This window comes from Pseudorca crassidens, chromosome 6 (assembly GCF_039906515.1).
Source record: "Pseudorca crassidens isolate mPseCra1 chromosome 6, mPseCra1.hap1, whole genome shotgun sequence".
Classification (NCBI taxonomy): Eukaryota; Metazoa; Chordata; class Mammalia; order Artiodactyla; family Delphinidae; genus Pseudorca; species Pseudorca crassidens.
This window is the reverse complement of record NC_090301.1, coordinates 24722433-24744567: the sequence shown is the minus strand read 5'-3', so window position 1 is coordinate 24744567 and position 22135 is coordinate 24722433. Positions and strand designations below refer to the sequence as shown.

Genomic DNA, 22135 nt, shown 5'->3' with positions numbered 1-22135 from the left:
CATTCGGATGTGGGTTGTGACAGAAAGATGTCAAGGATAACACCCAGATATTTGGCTTAAGCAGCTGGGACAATCTGTTTCCTATTTACTAAGATAAGGTATACATTTGGGTGACTTCAACATATAGCATTAAATAAATCATGAGGATGGATATGATCATAGAAAAAAAGATGTCCTAAAACTCAGCCCCATAGGGTACTCCAACATTTAGAGGTAGAGGAGGTGAGGACAAGAGAATAATAAAGTACTCTGAGAAGAACAGAAAGATAGGAAGAATTAAGGTGTCATGAAAGCCAATTTAAAGTGTTTCAAGAAGAGAATGACCTCTATGTGGAATGCTGCTGATAAATTAAGTAAAATGATACAAATGATAAATTAAGTAAAATTTGAGCATGCAACATGGTGATCACTTTTTGACCTCGGTAAGAGCTGTTTTTGGTATGACTAAGGTCAAATGTCTAACGGGGGTAGTTTCAGGAAAAGATGAAGGAGAAAATTTAAAGATAGCAAAATTTAGCCATACTTCAAAGTTGTTGTTTTTTTTTTTTTTCCTGTAAAGGAAAGAGAAAACAGGGTGATAGCCAAAGGGAGAAGTGGGATACGAAGAAAGTTTTTTTAAAGATAGGAGGAATAACAATATCCTTCTATGCTACAGAGGGGAAGACCTAAATCAAAAGCATGGAAAGTTCATCTATAACAGGATAGAAGACAGCAAGTAGAGGCACAGATGACACTGTGTAGGTGTGACAGAGCTTATTTTCTGATACAGGCATATGTATTGTAAAAACTGAAAAGTTAAGTGCCACATTTCCTTAGGGCATCAACTAAAGATACTACACACTCAGACATGTAATCAAAGACTACATTAATATGAGTGAGTGTCTTGTGAGACAATTTGAATAATATCATTTGCATTTCTTCTAATACCATGACAGGTTGACATCTACATCCTATGTTTTCATTGGAAAAACTCTCCAGTTATATACTACATGCTTCATTAGCTTACTTTTCTTAGAATCTAAATGTCTGCAGATTTACTCTATTTAATATGGATAAACACCCTGTGATAGGAGTTGCCAAAGTGATACTACATAATCTGTAACAGGTCCAGGGCCCATTTACGAATATGTTAAATTAAAACTGGGTATAAACTTCCATTAACCCTCTTATTTTGTATCTGGATCCAAGAAAACAAAAAAAAGTGAGTCAGGATGGGAGCTGTAACTTCAAAGAAAAATTACATATTTAACAACGCTGAAGTAAATCAAAAGTGAATGAACATCTGCAAATTAGGTGCAGGTAGTTGTTTGTGATATGACTGTGAATTCTAGTGCATTTTTCACCTCATCAGTTTTTCCATTTATATATATACATTTTTTTAAAAAGCAGCCAGAATAAGTAAATTTGCCCCTCTTCTCCATCAAAACCAAAGTATTTCAAAATTTCATTTTCATAAAAATCACCTGAGATCTTGCTAAAAATGCAGATTCTGATTCACTAGGTCTGAAGTGAGGTTTATAATTTTGCATTTCAAACAGGGTCTCAGGTTATACCCATGCTGCTGGTTAGCAGAGTATACTTGAAGTAACAAGTCCTAATCACTGTGTCTTTTAGCATTTGCACAGAAGTTAAGATAATAAATTAGTTATTCATGCCTAATTGTTTAGGTTTTCTTTTAAAAATTAGAGGTAAGTAGAATTTTTAAAATATTTTAGTTGATTATAGATATGTATATTCCTATAAGAGCATATAAATATATATACAATTTTAAAACCTCCTTAAAATGTTAAAGTCTCTCATTAAAACAAACAAAATCCATAACAATTACTCAGTGCCAAAAGATTTACTCCTTATTTTATTCACCAGATATCACCTACAGCACAGAGCTTAATTTCACACCAATCCACTAATTAAATAACAAAAATTAAAGGAATAGAGGTTAAGTAAAAATGGAAACATCTATGTTGGATCTGACACACTGATTACACTGCAAAGAGAACAAACAAAACAAATAGCATTATTTAAAACTGCAGTCCTGTAAGTGGCAATAAACGTTTTGCTATGACTCTGCTGTGCTGTTTTTCCCACACCTGCTCTCACTTGCCAGGTTAGAATGGCTTAATCTGCTCTACTGTGGGATCACAATCATTTGAACAAACCCCCTCAGGGCAGCAATATCCAGGCTCTATTGCTGGCTCAGAAGAGCTCCTGACATATTTCCCCATGAATTTTTAATTTTGTTTATGTATATTAAAAGCATGGCATAAGAAAAATATAGCATACCACTGATGAGAAAAGTTTCTAAACTGCTTTCATAAAGTAATAAGATCTCTCCGTAATATTGCAAAAATCCAGGGCTCACAATGTTTATGTATTAAAAAAGGATAAGGGGCATGCTGTAAAGGTCCAATTTCAAAAGAACTGTCATTCTGAAGGGCTGCTTCCTACAAACTACTCTCCTGGTTTAAGACTTAAATTACAGCACATTAAAAGGATCATACACCATGATCAAGTGGGGGTTATCCCAGGAATGCAAGGATTCTTCAATATACACAAATCAATCAATGTGATACACCATATTAACAAACTGAAGGATAAAAACTATACGATTATCTCAATAAATGTAGAAAAAGCTTTTGACAAAATTCAACACCCATTTATGAAAATAAATAAAATAAATAAAAATAAAAACTTCCCACCCTCTGGAAAGTAGGCATAGAGGGAACTTACCTCAACATAATAAAGGCTATATATGACAAACCCACAGCCAACATCATTCTCAATGGTGAAAAACTGAAACCATTTTCACTAAGATCAGGAACAAGACAAGGTTGCCCTCTCTCACCATTATTATTCAACATAGTTTTGGAAGTTTAGCCACAGCAACCAGAGAAGAAAAAGAAAAAAAAGGAACCCAAATCCGAAAAGAAGAAGTAAAACTGTCACTGTTTGTAGATGACATGATACTATACATAGAGAATCCTAAAGAGTCTTCCAGAAAACTAGTAGAGCTAATCAATGCATTTCGTAAAGTAGCAGGATACCAAATAAATGCACAGAAATCCATTGCATTCCTATACACTAATGACAAAAAATCTGAAAGAGAAATTAAGGAAACACTCCCATTTACCATTGCAACAAAAAAGAATAAAATACCTAGGAATAAACCTACCTAAGGAGTCAAAAGACCTGTATGCAGAAAACTATAAGACACTGATGAAAGAAATTAAAGATGATACAAACAGATGGAGAGATATACCATGTTCTTGGATTGGAAGAATCAACATTGTGAAAATGACTATACTACCCAAAGCAATCTACAGATTCAGTGCAATCCCTATCAAACTACCAATGACATTTTTCACAGAACTAGAACAAAAAATTTCACAATTTGTATGGAAACACAAAAGACCCCAAATAGCCAAAGCAATCTTGAGAAAGAAAAATGCAGCTGAAGGAATCAGACTCCTGGACTTCAGATTATACTACAAAGCTACAGTAATCAAGACAGTATGGTACTGGCACAAAAACAGAAATACAGATCAATAGAATAGGATAGAAAACCCAGAGATAACCCCCCACACATATGGTCACCTTATTTTTTATAAAGGAGGCAAGAATATAAAATGGAGAAAAGACAGCCTCTTCAATAAGTGGTTCTGGGATAACTGGACAGCTACATGTAAAAGAATGAAATTAGAACACTCCCTAACACCATACACAAAAATAAACTCAAAATGGATAAAGACCTAAATGTAAGGCCAGACACTATAAAACTCTTAGAGGAAAACATAGGCAGAACACTGTATGACATAAATCACAGCAAGATCCTTTTTGACCCACCTCCTAGAGAAATGGAAATATAAACAAATAGGACCTAATGAAACTTCAAAGCTTTTGCACAGCAAAGGAAACCATAAACACGACGAAAAGACAACCCTCAGAATGGGAGAAAATATTTGCAAATGAAGCAACTGACAAAGGATTAATCTCCAAAATTTACAAGCAGCTCAGTATCAAAAAAACAAACAACCCAATCCAAAAATGGGCAGAAGACCTAAATAGACATTTCTCCAAAGAAGATATACAGAGTGAAGTAAGTCAGAAAGAGAAAAACAAATACCGTATGCTAACACATATATATGGAATCTAAAAAAAAAAAAGGTTATGAAGAACCTAGGGGCAGGATAGAAATAAAGAAGCAGACGTAGAGAATGGACTTGAGACTTGAGGACACGGGGAGGGGGAAGGGTAAGCTGGGATGAAGTGAGAAAGTGGCATGGACTTATATATACTACCAAATGTAAAATAGATAGCTAGTGGGAAGCAGCCGCATAGCACAGGGAGATCAGCTCAGTGCTTTGTGACCACCTAGATGGGTGGGATAGGGAGGGTGGGAGGGAGACGCAAGTAGGAGGAGATATGGGGATATATGTATATGTATAGCTGATTCACTTTGCTATAAAGCAGAAACTAACATACCATTGTAAAGCAATTATACTCCAATAAAGATGTTTAAAAAAAATTTCGATTGTACAGTAAATATATTGTCACATTTTTTTTGTGAGTGAGCTATTCTCTGAAAAAGTCTAATTTTATTAGGACATTAAGATGCTATTTAAGAGCCCAGGAAAGAGTAAATCATTCTACCTTAGATCATTTAACGGTTATAGGGCTACATCTTAATCTACCTTAACATACACAGACACAGATATACCCACATTTATCTATCTAATGAATTTTATATATATGTATATGTGTATGTGTCCATGGCATTAAGTGAGGTAAAATAGAGTTCAATATTTTATAACAATAGTTTACATCAATGGTATCCTTCTCATTGTTTTACATTACAGTGTACTCATAAAAATAATTATATCACTAATTACCACCATTAAGATGAACTGAAATAAAAGTAATGCTTTGCCACAATGACCAAAAAGTGGCTAATTCAGCAAATTTTCTTTTTCTAACTAATACAACTCCAGTTTTTCCCCATAATATTATGCTACAAAGGACACAGTTTACTTAATCAGTCAATTATTTCTATTGTACATATAAGAAACCTAGGGCAAATATATGAATAAAATACTTTTTTACCTTAAGCCAAAATATGTATCAGCTCTCGGTGCAAGAAGTATTTAAGAACATAACACTTCAAAATCATTGAGTATGGACATATAGAATATTTTGTGTCATTTAATATAGATAATGTTTATTTTTCTAGAGTGAAAATTGATTTTTTCCATATACTATCTCATTTGATTCTCACAACAACCTTTATAAGATAATAAATGAAAAATTGCTTTCTTAGCTAGTAATTTCTATTAACATATAAAGCATTATTGTTTTTGGTCTGCTGAGTCGAATAATTTGTCTAATCATCATCATCATCACCCTTATCAACAACATCATTTTATTATGTAAGGAATGATATCAGTTGCTTCTTGTTGTTGGGTGATAGTGAGTTAGGTCAAGAGAAAATTAGTTAGATCGTCAGAAACAAAGAACGATTGTAGATGAGGGTGTAAGGGAATAAGAAAGAGAAGAAAGTTTTGTGCATTCCTTTGGAAATCTCTTCCACAGATGGAAAGGAAGTGAGTTATTACTTATTGAGGACCTATATGTATTAAGCACTACACCATAGGCTTCATTCAGTTTACCTAATAATGCCCTGAGGTAGTTATTGTTATCCTCACATCGTTAATGAAAACAGGAGAGGGTAAATCAGCAGCCTAATATCTTCTGGGTTAATGAGTGGCAGAACCAGGACTCCAACCTGGATCCACATGACTCCAAAACTTAAGCATTTCTCACAACATGATGATGAATGAATGATCTAGTAAAGTTAGCAAATTTCCCAGATAAAACCTTGTCATATCCTAAACAGATACCAAAAAATATTATAATATTTGCATGGAAAGGGAATCTGTAGTAATCAGTATTCTAACTACTTAAACCCAAAACTTGTAGATTCCAGAAAGACTAAAGCTGAAGAATTTTGTTTCCAGTTAGTTAAAGATCTGGTTTGATTTTTGTTATCCTTTATATGATATCTTAAATAATATGAATTTTATTTGAACTTTAAATAAGTTTGGACTCCATGATCACTTTGCTTACAATGTTTTGTAATTCTGAAGTAATTAGTGTTCACTTTTTTCAGTGGAGGTCAAGATTTTTCAATAGCTGATAGAATTCTGATGAACAATCATCAATCAGCAACTCAGATCCTCTATTTTTAGTGCTTCTATTATGTAGTATTTAGTTTCTATAATTTTAGAAACCAAATTGCAACTCCCATTTTTAGGTTCTTCAAAAGTTTGTATTTACATATCTCTGAAAGGAGCTTTTATCCAAGAAATAAAATTTACTAAAACTTTAGTACCATAAGCACCAAGACCCAGAAAGTTTAACCACCTTGCGCCAAGTTGCATAAACAATCAAGGAATTGTTAGGAATTCACTTCTAAATGCAGTGTCATGCTTCACACATAAAATTCAATTCTCTTAATAAAGCAAACAAACTTCTTTGTACTTTGTAAAATGTATATATCACCTACTGTGGTAATCTAAGGAGAAATAAACAGAATCTCATTAAATGCATGAATATGTGGAAGAAATGCGAAAAAAGCATGGTCTGGTGGTTAAGTGACTGGGATGGTCAATCAATAAAAATGGTCCCCGATGTGTCACTAACTCAAGTATTTGTCCTTGAGAAAATATCCTCACTACTTCACAATTCCTCATTCATCCTGCTATTAAAAGATATTTAACAAAGAATTCTGATGTTTAGAATGTGCTTGAAAATATTTCAAAGCCCTAGTGTATGAATTATTGCTTGTATACAAAACTGTTTATAGGGATATTAGTATTAATATACTTGAAAATTAAGTGTACACTTACGATTCTTTCCCTATTCTTAGCAAAAAAAAAGATTTCTTTTAAACTTTAAGGGTTTTGAATACCATGTCTTGGATAATTTCATATACTATCTACAAAACAATATTTTTATATTTTACTCCTTTCAAAACCTTCTCATGAAAGAGTTTTCCTTAGTTACATTAGCAGAAGCCAAGGAAGAGAATTTGTATCTATAAATATCTGTTAAAAAGTCAACATTTGTTTACTTAAAACTGTATCATACAATTTTAATAACAGTGATAACAAAATTAACATACACCATGTCAGAAAGAAATGAGCAGCAAATGATAAATAGTTTACATTTTAAAGGGGTAAAAATAAATCTTAATTTATTATCTGAGTTATAAACTCTAAAGATCTTCATATTGTATGTGTTTGTAGATTATTTAGTAATTGAAAAACTATAGTCCTCAGTGTCCTGAATATTTCTTTTTCCCCCTTGAATCATACCACTTTATTTCCAAAACTTTGGAACAGATGGATGGATAGATAATAAAAGGTAAGTTTTAAAAAATTCATTACAACAAGCCAGGGAAAATACTCATTATTTTTCCTTCAAAAGAAATTAGATTTGAATAGAACATTGGGACTATCCAGTTAAAACTGACTAAGTAGTATAATCTAGGTCAAGAAATGAAATGTGTTTCTGGAAATTATTTAGCTGGTACACAAATAATGTTACAACTTGCATTTCTAGCAACTTTTTTTCAGTGCATCTAAAACTCATGAATTGGCGTATATTAATACAATTTTGATTAATACTAATTGCTTTTATATCTTCCATTTATTACATGCCTTGACTATGCTTCAAACAATTAATATCTAAGGAAAGCCATAAGAAAAGTCCCCAAAAAAGTCAAGAAACAAAATGGGACTTGAAATCTGCTGATATCTTCAGCTTGTCATGAAATGTATTAAAAAAGAGGAGAAAGATGAATTTATAGATGGATAGTAAAATGCCAGTTATAGCATTTAGGAAGTGGTTATATGAATGTTTACTGTAAATTCTTTCAACTTTGTATATTTGAGAATTTTAATAAAATGCTGGAAAGTAGAACCTAATTAATGCTCTTTATCAAATCATTAAACTTTATGCCATACATGAATTAAAATACTATCTTTAGTGTTTGTCACTTTCTTTGAACATGGGATATTAAAATAACAAACTAAAAAAAGGATTTAAAACTCCATTAACAAATATTTTCTCTTTCCACCTCATAGATTATACTTCAAAATCTATTCTGGGACAATGGGCCACCTCCCAACACACACACACACACACACACACACACACACACACACACACACACTTTAAGTTGAGAAATTCCAGGTACAGTCCATTAAATGCTCTGACCCATATCTAAGAAAGCAGCACCTGTTTAAACAATAACTTGCATTCCTATTGCTGAAAATTAATGAGTCAACCATGAGAATATATTTATTGGAAAGAATAAATAAGGACACAAATACAATATACATTGTATAACTGAACAAAAACATTTTCATTGATTAACAATCTAAATATTTAGTGAGTTCCAACTTCTAGAAATTATTTGTTGATAAAAAAAGAGGAAGACAGTATTCCAGGATTTTTAATTTGTTATTTGCAATTTTGTTCAATTGTACAAAATCAATAGTACTACTCCTTTGTTGTAAGTATTTATTGTTAAGTGATATGATTTAAATCAATGGGAAGAGTAACAGAGTAAGAAATCTACTTCTTATACAGATGTATGAAAAAAATGTGCCTTACAGAATGTCCATGTTAAAAGAGATGAGAGAAAATTAAAATTTTTATTTTTAAATGAATCTATCCGACAAATGGAACGTGTGAATATGGTATGCTAGGGAAAAATAGAAAATTAAAAGACCAAAAGGATACTTGAAGAGCAGGAAATGAGAAACAAAAGAACAGAGAACTAGAGAAAATAAAAGTCAAGCTGCTATTGAATAATAAAAGTTAGGTCCTGCTATTTGAAATTCGTGAGGCCTTTATACTTGAAGAACTATAGATTATTGGAGTTAGGAAAAATTATGATCAAATTTTAAATGAAAGTTTCCTACAAATTCATAGAGGACAAAAATTCAGTCTATAGCGTTAGCTTACTTTAACATGTTCATAATCCGTCAACAGTTTGCTTACCAAGGGTGATGGGGATTAAGAAAGTAGGTTTTCTATTTTTAAATGTTCATATAACAGATTTAAGTAGTTATTTGAAAAAAGTAGTGATGGAGAAATGGGAAATTATTATTTTAGAAGAAATGAAAGTTGTAAATTAAGTCTTTGATATGAATAAACTCCAAGTATATGTAATGAAAAAAAACTCAGTTTGGACTCAGAATGAGAAACCCTGAGTTCTAATTCTGACTTTGATAACAAGCAATTTATGAAGATCATTCTTAGGTAGGACTGAGTAAAGGAAGTTTAAACAGAAAGATAAGAGCAAAAAATGTTAACATCTGTGTCATCTATGTATACCTAAAAAAATCAATCTATAAAAATGAGGATTCAGGCAGGAATTAGGTATTGACTTTGACAAAAGGAAATTCCCAAATAGAATAATCTAAACTATTTTTTTTTAAATAAACTGAAATACTATCCAATAATACCAGTCAAAGACTCTAAGGAAAAGGAGAAATAAGAGAGAGAGGCAAAGACAATTCACATATGATGATTTAATTTGTCAGGGATAAAAATCTGTTCAGATGTTTTTATGACTTAGAGATGTTAAGAAGGTAGTTATAAAAGCACAGCTTCATAAGAACTCTGTCTTTTGATCTTATTTTGCAAGAGACAAAGTTAAAAATAAAAACTCTTTGTATTTTATAAGTGGGATTTTTTTGTTTTGTTTTGTTTTATAGAAGAATAAAATATAAAAGCAGGAATGGATTCTGTTTTTGTGGGATTTGAAGCTTACAAAAACTGGGGTGGGGGATCTCTTTGAGAAAAGAATATAAAATTAAATTTATAAAATGAGGTACAAATGTAAATATTTAGTTTTAATGAGAATGTACATTCCAACAAACAACTTATTTTTATAAATCTGACAAATACCAAAAACAACATACATTCCACAAAAATAGTATAAAATCTTTAATTATTGACTGATACAACCCTCTCTCTCTCTCTCTCTCTCTCTCTCTATATATATATATATATATATATATATATATGTGTGTGTGTATGTGTGTGTGTGTGTGTGTGTGTGTGTGTCTGTGTACTCTGATAACCGCTTCATATGACAAAGATTTAACAAAATCATTTTCTATAGAAAATATAGAGTGACAATTCAGACTTTCCTTTCTCATGTAGATAGTTTTTAAAAGTTTCTTTTACCTTCACAACCTACTAGTGGTAAGACCATGTTAATTGTTAGAATTGCTGTCAAACTTGGGAAAACATCTATCAAGTTTTTTTTTTCATATGAGCTGTATGATCCAGAACTTTCCACAGACTAGCTTCTAGCTCCACATATTTCAAGCTTTGTTTCTCTTCCACTATGCACAGACATCAATAGCCAGGCACCATCAAGCATATGAATAATCATTTACCACCTTTGGCCCTGCACTTTTGTATTATGAAGGAAAGTTTTATAGAGGGAAAATCAGAATGGAAAATGAAAGCAATATTAACTAACTGTGGTTAAAATATCTTTCTATTGAAAATTTTAAAAATTTACCAAGGCTTTGAAAGAAAGTAGACTGAACAGTTTAGTCTCACAATCAGCCTGCCTCTGGATACAAATAGCTTGGGGTAAGATAAGAAATAGAGTAAAGAACAAATTCATTTTAGAGCCATATGAGGGTAAATGTGAAGTGCAGTGTGAAGTTGGATCCATAGAAACATATGTTGACATTCTGCTTTCTCTCAGTAACTCTACAGAACACAAATGACATAAAGGAGAATCTGTTAATTATATATATCTAAAGACATGTCTGAAACTGCATATTCTCAACAAATAAGGAATAAACTAATACTCCAGGAATCTCCTGGTTAATCACTACAAACAGTAATTTACACTTACTATCTATAATGGGTTGAATAGTGTCCCTTCCAAATCTATGTGACCTTATTTGGAGTAAGGGTTTTTGCAGATTTTAGTATGGAAAGGATCAAGACAAGACCATAATGGATTAAGATGGGCCTTAAATCCAGTGAGAGTGCCCTTATAAGAAAGAAAAAAGAAGAAGACAAAGACATAGAGAAGAAAGTGATGTGAAGATGGAGGCAGAGATTAGAGTGATGTATCTATAAGCCAAGTGATACCAAGGATTACCAGCAACCACCAGAAACTAGGAGAGAAACACAGAGTAGTACCTACCCTAGAGTTTCCAGAGGAATCAACCCTGCTGACATGCTGATTTTTTATTTCAGGCTTGCAGAACCAAGAGAACAAATGTCTGTTGTTTCAAGCCACCCAGTTTGTGGTAATTTGTTATGGCAGCACTAGGAAACTAATATACTATCTCTACGTAGAAGCATCTCCAAAATGGTTACCATGACACTGGATTTGTGAACAGTATGTTTATATGTATGCCTAAAGATCCATGGAATAAAAAGGTTCCTCTCAGGATATAGCAAAAACATTTTCACCAAGGACAGTTATGCCCTAACTTACGTTTCTGCAGTCCCTATAAAACTAAGAGTGTATTAAATGTTTAAGCAACTGAGGATCAAAAAGGAAAATAAGTGATGTATTATTTCTGGGGAAAGATAACAATTCTGTAAGGTAAGTTCCCTTTCCATGAGCAATAATATAATAGAATGTTATGCTTGATTTGATATTATTCTCTAATTTTCAAAATATTTTAATGTCCTATAACAAGTTCCAAAGACCATGTTAATTGCCTCTCTTGAGGAGAGAAACCAATAAAAATATTGCTTGACCACCAGAATCACCACTCCATCTTTTTTTTTTCCATAATTAAATTCCCTCACATTCTGTATTTACTTTGCATTTCAAGATTCTAACAGTGTCTTGATAATCACTTCTGAGATGCCATTGTAATTGTTAGACCGTTTTATTGGTTCAAAAGTATCTATGGCTTGCCCATTGCACTAAATGCTCAAGATCCTAGAGTATAGTAGTCACAATGCCAGGCACAGAGCTGGATATATCTTAAATATACTGTAGATGTTTATCCACTTGAGGTGAATTTGTTACACCAACAATAATGTTGATGTCTCCACAGAAAGGCATTCAGTTTCAGAATCCCTTCAACTGTAAAGATCTACAGAGTAATCCATTTAAGAATATTTGCATTCATATTAGTTCAAAATTAAATCCAAATGCAATCTGTTTATATAGGGTTCTGTAGCTGTACTGGTGGGTTTTCTTTCATCAAGGAAAAGCTCTGGTTGGTCATATTTAACTGTGCTGGTGGAAGGCCAAGAAAAAGCTCTTCATTAACATGTACTCAGTAATTACCAAAGGCACATAGACACATCTCATTTCTACCTGCCATTATGCTCACTGGACTGGAAAATGGGATTGGGCCAAGTGGAACTGTCCCAAGCACATGAACTGTATATACCTGGAAGGAGAATCACACAGTGTGCTCTATAGACAAGGAGTCTGCATACCTTAGCAACTCTCCCATGGACAATTTTCACAGAGTCCCTGGTCAAAATGACTGAGACTGGTTTACCACTAGGCATTTTCATTCTGCTTTAAAATATCATAATTATATTAAGGATACTATTTTAACAAAATAATACTTTAAATTATTAAATTCATAAATACTATAAAATAGGAACTAACTTTCATGTTACATTTTATGTATCAATCTGAGATGAAAGAAAAGACCTCTGAATATTATATATAGAAATTTTTCACATTCAAATCTTTAGTCTATTAAACAAAAATAGATAGGCATCAGAAAAGCAGCCTCAGTAAATGACTATGTGAATGAACAATAAAAAAAAAGTGTCTCATTATAAACTCTTTGTCTCAAATAAACTCTGGGTGGCTCCTGGTGGGTAATGTTCCCTTCATCATGTTTCCACTTAGTGATAGAAGTGGAACTGGATGGCTGTTGGCTGACACCTAACAGCTCGATGCTTCCCCTGAGGAACCCCTTCTGGGAGGGTCCCATGCAGGTTGATTCTAGCATGCTGCAGAAGAGGCACAAGGGTAAATATGTGCTATCATTGTTCATTCTGTCAACACATATTCACTGTTCAGGGCAGTTCATTTAGGTCAGGAAAACAAAGACCAATAGAACTAGGCCCCCCTGCCCTTAAGAAGCTCACAATCTAGACGACAAGACCTAATATCTATTATACATATTTTCTATGGGTCTCAGTGCCATGATACATGCATATACATGGCACCAGGGGAGCATGGTAGAGATGAACAAATGAAACAGGCAATCATTTTTTGCTGTCTGAAAGTCATGAGAACTGTAATCAAGGAGGTGAACTATCATACGTATAGAGGCATCTTATATGATATGTCTACTTCAAATTTTTTAATGTTGCTTTCTATAATAATGATATGCAGATTAACAGGCACAAACCTGTTGGTAACATCATTTTTTAAGGAAATTTCACTAGCAAAATGCTGTGATATAATAGTGTAACACTTTCATATATATTTTGGCAGGTAGATTTAAGAACTCATATTCCAAGGTACAGATATGTACAGTGACACATGGGTTCTCTTGCTCTCCCATTAACTACCAGGACACAACAAGACATAAGGAGTGACTGTGTTATGTTCATATTTAGGAAAGAAATTGGGCCAGGGATTCAGGCCTTACCGTCGCTTGAGCTAGCCTGGAGAGTCATACACTGGATTTCTCATTACCTGTGTTAATCAAAAGAGCTATATATTGAAAGCTCAACCCAATGTTCTTGTAGAAGGAAAATGGTTTTGTTGTTGTTCCAAGCAGAGGATCTCATCACAAGAGTTAGCTAATTAAAACATTTTCCCTCATCCTGGTTTTGTACTTTAAAAAATGACTAGGCTGTATTTTTTGCTTTATCTTTCATTTAAGCTTAGTAATCCATTTTCTTACTTTCCCTTTAAAATCCTTTTCATATTAATTGTGAATACAGACCTACAATTGTAGTCACTTTTCTACTAGAACAACCAGTACCAGATGATACATGAATAAATTAATCAATAAAAATCTTAGGGATTCTAAAGAAAGTAATCTGAGTTGGTATCAGGATATCAATTATCATTTTTTTTAGATTTAATTTAATAATAGTAAAATGGAGAATCCAAATCCTAAGAACTACATTTCTGTGTCCTATTCCAAGCAGCTTACTTGCCAGGTAGAGTAAGAGACAATTGGGGTCTATCCCATTGGCTTTAGGGTGTCTAATGTTTCTTTAAAATGTAATTATATATTTCAGTTCCTCTCTTCACTAGTGAAAGATGACACCATCCTCTGAGTCCCATTCAGCATAAGAATTACAATGAGTAGATCTTAAAACTTATTAATATAACTTAAAAGACAGGAAAGGGAGATTGGAAACTGAATTTGCAAAATACCCTCCATGATGCAGGAAAACTCTTCTCTGCTGAAACTTCAAACAAACAGACTGTATCTAATCCATCAATTACTTTGTTTTTGTGAATTAGTTTAAAACTATGTGGTGAATGATCAAACACATTTTAAATACAAAGCAAGCAGAGAGTCACATGGGGTTCTTTTATGAAACAAAGTTTTCACTTCTCCATGTCCTATATGTTACTGTAACCACTGAAGCGGCATATAGTATATGGGACACAGAGAGCCACTCTGCTAATCGGTCCCCACAGACCTGATGGTGCACTCTGCTGCAAAAGCAATTTTAATTTTGAACTCCAATACCCTTTAATAGAACGCCAGTGCTTCAAAAATAATCACATCATGGTTAGAGTGACTTAGAGGCTCGGTTTCAACTGCATGCACCCCTCCTCTACTCTGTCTCTCCTTCCCCCTTTCTTTGCCCTTAACTTTATGCCTAGAGATGAAACTCCTTTCATTATTTTTTGAAAACTAATACAAGGATGAGGGATATTGTTATATGAGACATTAAAAAATATTTCTCAATTACCTTTCCTTTAAGAATAAAAGATAATCATCCAAAGGGAATGACTTTTCATCACAGATTTCTGTCCTGAGTCAGAACAGCTTTCCCTTTGAAAGGAAACACATTCCATAAGGAAGGTCTCCATCAAAAATCAAACAAGAACTCTTGTTACAAAAGAGAACTCTGGCAGCAGTTTCAGGGTAACTTGCTGGCTCTTTCTTGGACCTGTCTTAGTGGATTCTAAAGAAACTTTTTATTTTTTTAAAGTGAGACCTCGAGGAAGTTACCTGTTGAAGCTACTAATCTTTGACTACTGCTGCTGAGAAGAATGTTTCCAAATGGAACTGCATGGCCTCCCTCACCAGGAGATCATCCTACAGATGAAGTGCTGAAAAGAAAAAGCTTCCTATTTCAACTGAAGAGTAAAATCGGTGACAGGATTATTATTACTAGTGGAATATTCTCAGAATATTTCTCCAAGCTAATAAAATATTTAAAAGTAAAGAGACTACCTTCCAACTAAGTTTGAAATTAAAACCACAACTAAAGTAGACCTAAGTAGAAATTACACAAAAGATTTTTAAAAAGTAAAAATTTAAAAAAATGAGATTATATTCAGTTTTGTTCACACAGCATCAGATATTATTCCAATAATGTTCTTAATTTTAATTTATTTCTATCAAACTTAATAAAAAGAACCTACACTAATACATAATTTTGTACCTAGTATGTACCTAAAGTTTGGGGGCTTTGAAATCTAGATTTAGCAGATAAACAAATACCTAAATATTCAGTATAGATGATTAAATGCTAGTCAGAGCTATTCTAAATTACAGCTGTGCATACACAGAGTATACAAATGTCAAAATATTACATACAACCAAATTCAGTTGCCTCTTGCTCAACAAGCTTTAATCAAATGGGAAAAGCTAAATTGAAGAGCTGCTTTGTGAACATGCATTTCAATAAACCATAATGTTTATGAAATCAGAACATGGGAAAAGAAGATATCAATAAAAAGAAAATAATTCCCCATGAAAATTACCCATTTAGCATATTTCAAGTACAAATTTAGGGAATATAACTACATACTCATACATAATAATAGAGGCAAGCTCATAGGTAAAAAATATCCCAGTAACACATATTTGAGTAGGTCTAGGTTGCCAGTTTATCTTAGCTTATTTCAATGTATACATGTCAGGTGACTGCTTTAGTAGAGAAACTCAGGATTTAAATAAGATGTTTCAGTGATACACTTCAATAAAATGCACCACCCCTTCCAAAAAACCCACAAAATTCTCATTTCTATAACTGGCACCATTAGATCTGGCACAAGGTAATAATTGTAGAGCCCAATAGCAATTTAATTATCATCTTAGAGAACTGTTAGTAGGTCAAGAATACATTTTGGGATAACCACATCAATACAGAATAATTATTATTTACAATTATATGAATATCAATAGTGTGTCATGGCCAATATAAAACAAATCTTTCCAGCACAGAAGGCTTAACCATCACCACCACATCAACTGTCCAATGCAGTTTCTAGTTAGCATAGTGGTAACCATAAACGTTATCTCACAAAAGCTGGTGTTAGAAGGTGGGCAGGAAAGTGCCTAAGGTTATCATCTAGCCAAGGAATTTCACTGTAATTCTTGGTATAATACCCTAAAATTTTCAAGAAAAGAAATTGTTTTGATTATACTTCCAAATTAGATCCTCTGATTTAATAAGATAAATAAGACATATTTTCAAAACAATGGCATACTATTTGATATCACAAAAATCAAGATCTCATTGGGAACAAAGTAATGTCAAACTATTGATAGCTCTTTGTAGCCAGAGCAATCAGACAAGAAAAAGAAGTAAAAGCAATCCAAACTAAAAGGAAGAAGTAAAACTGTCACTGTTTGCAGATGACATGATATTATATAGAGAAAAACACAAAGACTCCAGAAAAAAACCCTGTTAGACATAAAAAACAAATTCAGTAAAGTTGTAACATACAAAATCAATATACAAAAACCTTTTGTGTTTCTATTCACTAGTAACAAATTATCAGAAAGAGAAATTAAGAAAACAATCCCGGGCTTCCCTGGTGGCACAGTGGTTGGGAGTCCGCCAGCCGATGCAAGGGACACGGGTTGGTGCCCCTGTCCGGGAAGATCCCACATGCCGCGGAGTGGCTGGGCCCATGAGCCATGGCCACTGGGTCTGTGTGTCCGGAGCCTGTGCTCCACAGCAGGAGAGGCCATAGCAGTGAGAGGCCAGCGTACCTCAAAAAAATAAATAAAAAATAAAACAATCCCATTTACAATTGCATCAAAAAAATTAAAATTCCTAGGAATAAATTTAACCAAGGAGGTGAAATACCTCTACTCTGAAAATTATAAGACATTGAGGCAAGAAAGAAAGGAGACACAAAGAGATATAAAGATATTTCATGCTCATGGACTGGAATAATTAATATTGTTAAAATGTCCATACTAACTGAAGCAATCTACAGATTCAATATAATCCCTATCAAAATTGCAGTGGCAGCAAAATTTGTGGCCCTGAACCAAGATGGTGGAGTAGAAGGACGTGCTCTCACTCCCTCTTGTGTGAACACCAGAATCACAACTAGCTGCTGGACAATCATCGACAGGAAGACACTGGAACTCACCACAAAAGATACCTCACATCCAAAGACAAAGGAGAAGTCACAATGAGATGGTAGGAGGGGCGCAATCACAGTAAAATCAAATCCCATAACTGCTGGGTGGGTGATTCACAGACTGCAGAACACTTATACCACAGAAGTCCACCCACTGGAGTGAAGGTTCTGAGCCCCACGTCAGGCTTCCCAACCTGGGGGTCCGGCAACAGGAGGAGGAATTTCTAGAGAATCAGACATTGAAGGATAGTGGGATTTGATTACAGGACTTGGACAGGACTGGGGGAAACAGAGACTCCACTCTTGGAGGGCACACGCAAAGTAATGTGCACATCGCGACACGGGGAAGGAGCAGTGACCCCAGGTGAGACTGAACCAGACCTACGTGCTAGTGTTGGAAGGTCTCCTGCAGAGGTGGGGGGTGGCTGGGGCTCACTGTGGGGACAAGGACACTGGCAGCAGAAGTTCTGGGAAATACTTGTAGTGAGCCCTCCCAGAGTCTGCCATTACCCCACCAAAGAGCCCAGGTAGGCTCCAGGGTTGGGTTGCCTCAGGCCAAACAACCAAGAGGGAGGAAACCCAGCCCCACCCATCAGCAATCAAGTGGATTAAAGTTTTACTGAGCTCTGCCCACCAGAGCAACACTCAGCTCTACCCACCACTAGTCCCACCCATCAGGAAACTTGCAAAAGCCTCTTAGATAGCCTCATTCACCAGAGGACAGAGAGCAGAAGCAAGAAGAACTACAACCCTGCAGCCTGTGGAACAAAAACCACATTCACTGAAAGATAGACAAGATGAAAAGGCAGAGGGCTATGTACTAGATGAAGGAACAAGATAAAACCCCAGAAAAACAAATAAATGAAGTGAGTGGAGCTAGGCAACCTTACAGAAAAATAATTCAGAATAATGATAGTGAAGATGATACAGACCCTCGGAAAAAGAATGGAGGCAAAGATCAAGAAGATGCAAGAAATGTTTAACAAAGACCTAGAAGAACTAAAGAACAAACAAACAGAGATGAACAATACAATAACTGAAATGAAAACTACACTAGAAGGAATCAATAGCAGAATAACTGAGGCAGAAGAACACATAAGTGAACTGGAAAACAGAATAGTGGAATTCACTGCTGCAGAACAGAATAAAGAAAAAAAGAATGAAAAGAAAAGAAGACAGCCTAAGAGACTTCTGGGACAACATTAAACACAACAACATTCGCATTATAGGGGTCCCAGAAGGAGAAGAAAGAGAGAAAGAACCCAAGAAAAAATTTGAAGAGATTATAGGTGAAAACTTCCTTAATATAGGAAAGGAAATAGCCAACCAAGTCCAGGAAGTGCAGAGAATCCCATACAGCATAAACCCAAGGAGAAACATGCCGAGACACATAGTAATCAAAGTGGCAAAAATTAAAACAAAGAAAAATTATTGAAAGAAGCAAGGGAAAAATGACAAATAACATATAAGGGAACTCCCATAAGGTTAACAGCTGATTTCTCAGTGGAAACTCTACAAGCCAGAAGGGAGTGACATGATATATTGAAAGTGATGAAAGGGAAAAACCTACAACCAAGATTACTCTACCCGGCAAGGATCTCATTCAGATTCGATGGAGAAATTAAAAGCTTTACAGACAAGCAAAAGCTAAGAGAATTCAGCACCACCAAACCAGCTGTACAACAAATGCTAAAGGAAATTCTCTAAGTGGGAAACACAAGAGAAGAAAAGGGTCTACAAAAACAAACCCAAAACAATTCAGAAAATGGTCATAGGAACATACATATCGATAATCAACTTAAACGTGAATGGATTAAATGCTCCAAACAAAAGACACAGGCTTGCTGAATGAAGACAAAAACAAGACTCATATATATGCTGTCTACATGAGACCCACTTCAGACCTAGGAACACATACAGACTGAAAATGAGGGGATGGAAAAGGCTATTCCATGCAAATGGAAATCAGAAGAAAGCTGGAGTAGCAATACTCATATCAGATAAAATAGACTTTAAAATAAAGAATGTTACAAGAGACAAGGAAGGACACGACATAATGTTCAAGGGATCAATCCAACAAGAAGATATAACAATTATAAACATATATGTACCCAACATTGGAGCACCTCAATACATAAGGCAACTGCTAACAGCTATAAAAGAGGAAATTGACAGTAACACAATAATAGTGGGGGACTTTAACACCTCACTTACACCAATGAACAGATCATCCAAAATGAAATTAAATAAGCAAACAGAAGCTTTAAATGACACAATAGGCCAGATAGATTTAATTGATATTTATAGAACATTCCATCCAAAAACAGCAGATTACACTTTCTTCTTAAGTGTGCACAGAACATTCTCCAGGAGAGATCACATCTTGGGTCACAAATCAAGCCTCAGTAAACTTAAGAAAACTGAAATCATATCAAACATCTTTTCTGACCAAAGGCTATGAGATTAGAAATCAATTACAGGGAAAAAAATGTAAAAAACACAAACACATGGAGGCTAAACAATACGTTACTAAATAATCAAGACATCACTGAAGAAATCAAAGAGGAAATAAAAAAATACCTAGAGACAAATGACAAAACACGATGATCCAAAACCTATGGAATGCAGCAAAAGCAGCTCTAAGAGGGAAGTTTATAGCTATACAAGCCTACCTCAAGAAACAAGAAAAATATCAAATATACAATCTAACCTTACACCTAAAGGAACTAGATAAAGAAGAACAAACAAAACCCAAAGGTAGCAGAAGGAAAGAAATCAAAAAGATCAGAGCAGATATAAATGAAATAGAAACACAAAAAACAATAGCAAAGATCAATAAAACTAAAAGCTCGTTATTTGAGAAGATAAACAAAATTGATAAACCATTAGCCAGATTCATCCAAAAAAAAGAGGGAGAGGACTCAAACCAATAAAATTAGAAATGAAAATGGAGAAGTTACAATGGACACAGCAGAAATATATAGCATCCTAAGAGACTACTACAAGCAACTCTATGTCAATAAAATGGACAACCTGGAAGAAATGGAAAAATGCTTAGAAAGGTATAACATTCCAAGACTGAACCAGGAAGAAATAGAAAGTATGAACAGAGCAATCACAAGTAATGAAATTGAAACTGTGATTAAAAATCTTCCAACAAACAAAAGCCCAGGGCCAGATGGCGTCACAGATGAATACTATCAAACATTTAGAGAAGACCTAACACCCATCCTTCTCAGACTCTTCCAAAAAATTGTGGAGGAAAGAATACTCCAAACTCATTCTATGAGGCCACCATCACCCTGATACCAAAACCAGACAAGACACTACAAAAAAAAGAAAATAAAAGACCAATATCACTGATGAATATAGATGCAAAAATCCTCAACAAAATACTAGCAAACACAATCCAACAACACATTAAAAGGATCATACACCATGATTAAGTGGGATTTATCCCAGGGATGCAAGGATTCTTCAATATATGCAAAATCAATCAATGTGATACACCATATTAAAAAATTGAAGAATAAAAACCATATGATCATCTCAATAGATGCATAAAAAGCTTTTGACAAAATTCAACACCCATTTATGATAAAAACTCTCCAGTACTCACTTTGGTAGCACATATACTGAGATTAGAATGATACAGAGAAGATGAGCACAGCCCCTGTGCAAAGATGACATTCAAGTTCGTGAAGCATTCCATATTTAAAAAAAAAAAAAAAAAAAAAAAAAACTCTCCAGAAAGTGGGCATAGAGGGAAACCACCTCAACATCATAAAAGCCATATACAACAAACCCACAACAAACATCATTCTCAATGGTGAAAAACTGAAAGCATTTCCTCTAAGATCAGGAACAAGACAAGGATGTCCACTCTCGCCACTATTATTAAACATAGTTTTGGAAGTCCTAGCCATGGCAATCAGAGAAGAAAAAGAAAAAAAGGAATACAAATTGGAAAAGAAGAAGTAAAACTGTCACTGTTGGCAGATGACATGATACCATACATAAAGAATCCTAAAGATGCCACCAGAAAACTACTAGAGCTAATCAATGAATTTGGTAAAGTTGCAGGATACGAAATTAATGCATAGAAATTCGTTGCATTCCTATAAACTAATGATGAAAAACCTGAAAGAGAAAGTGAGGAGACACTCCCATTTACCACTGCAACAAAAAGAATGAAATACCAAGGAATAAACCCACCTAGGGAGACAAAAGACCTGTATGCAGAAAACTATAAGACACTGATGAAAGCAATTAAATATGATAACAACAGATGGTGAGATATACCATGTTCGTGGATTGGAAGAACAAATATTGTGAAAATGACTGTACTACCCAAAGCAATCTACAGATTCAATGTAATCCCTATCAAATTACCAATGGCATTTTTTACAGAACTAGAACAAATCATCTTAAAATTTGTATGGAGACACAAAAGACCCTGAATAGCCAAAGCAATCTTGAGGGAAAAAAACGGAGCTGGAGGAATCAGACTCCCTGACTTCAGACTAT

General features: G+C 34.2%; 1 protein-coding gene and 1 non-coding gene across 2 annotated transcripts in view; one reads left to right on the top strand and one right to left on the bottom strand.

The window, feature by feature from the left end:
* Positions 1–22135, bottom strand: part of ERBB4 (erb-b2 receptor tyrosine kinase 4) — a 1112967-nt gene that overhangs the window by 811323 nt on the left and 279509 nt on the right. The gene's annotated exons all lie outside the window — the stretch shown is intronic.
* On the top strand, positions 21220–21326 carry LOC137226912 (U6 spliceosomal RNA). The gene has a single exon (XR_010944604.1). It is a non-coding gene; the product is annotated as a U6 spliceosomal RNA (small nuclear RNA).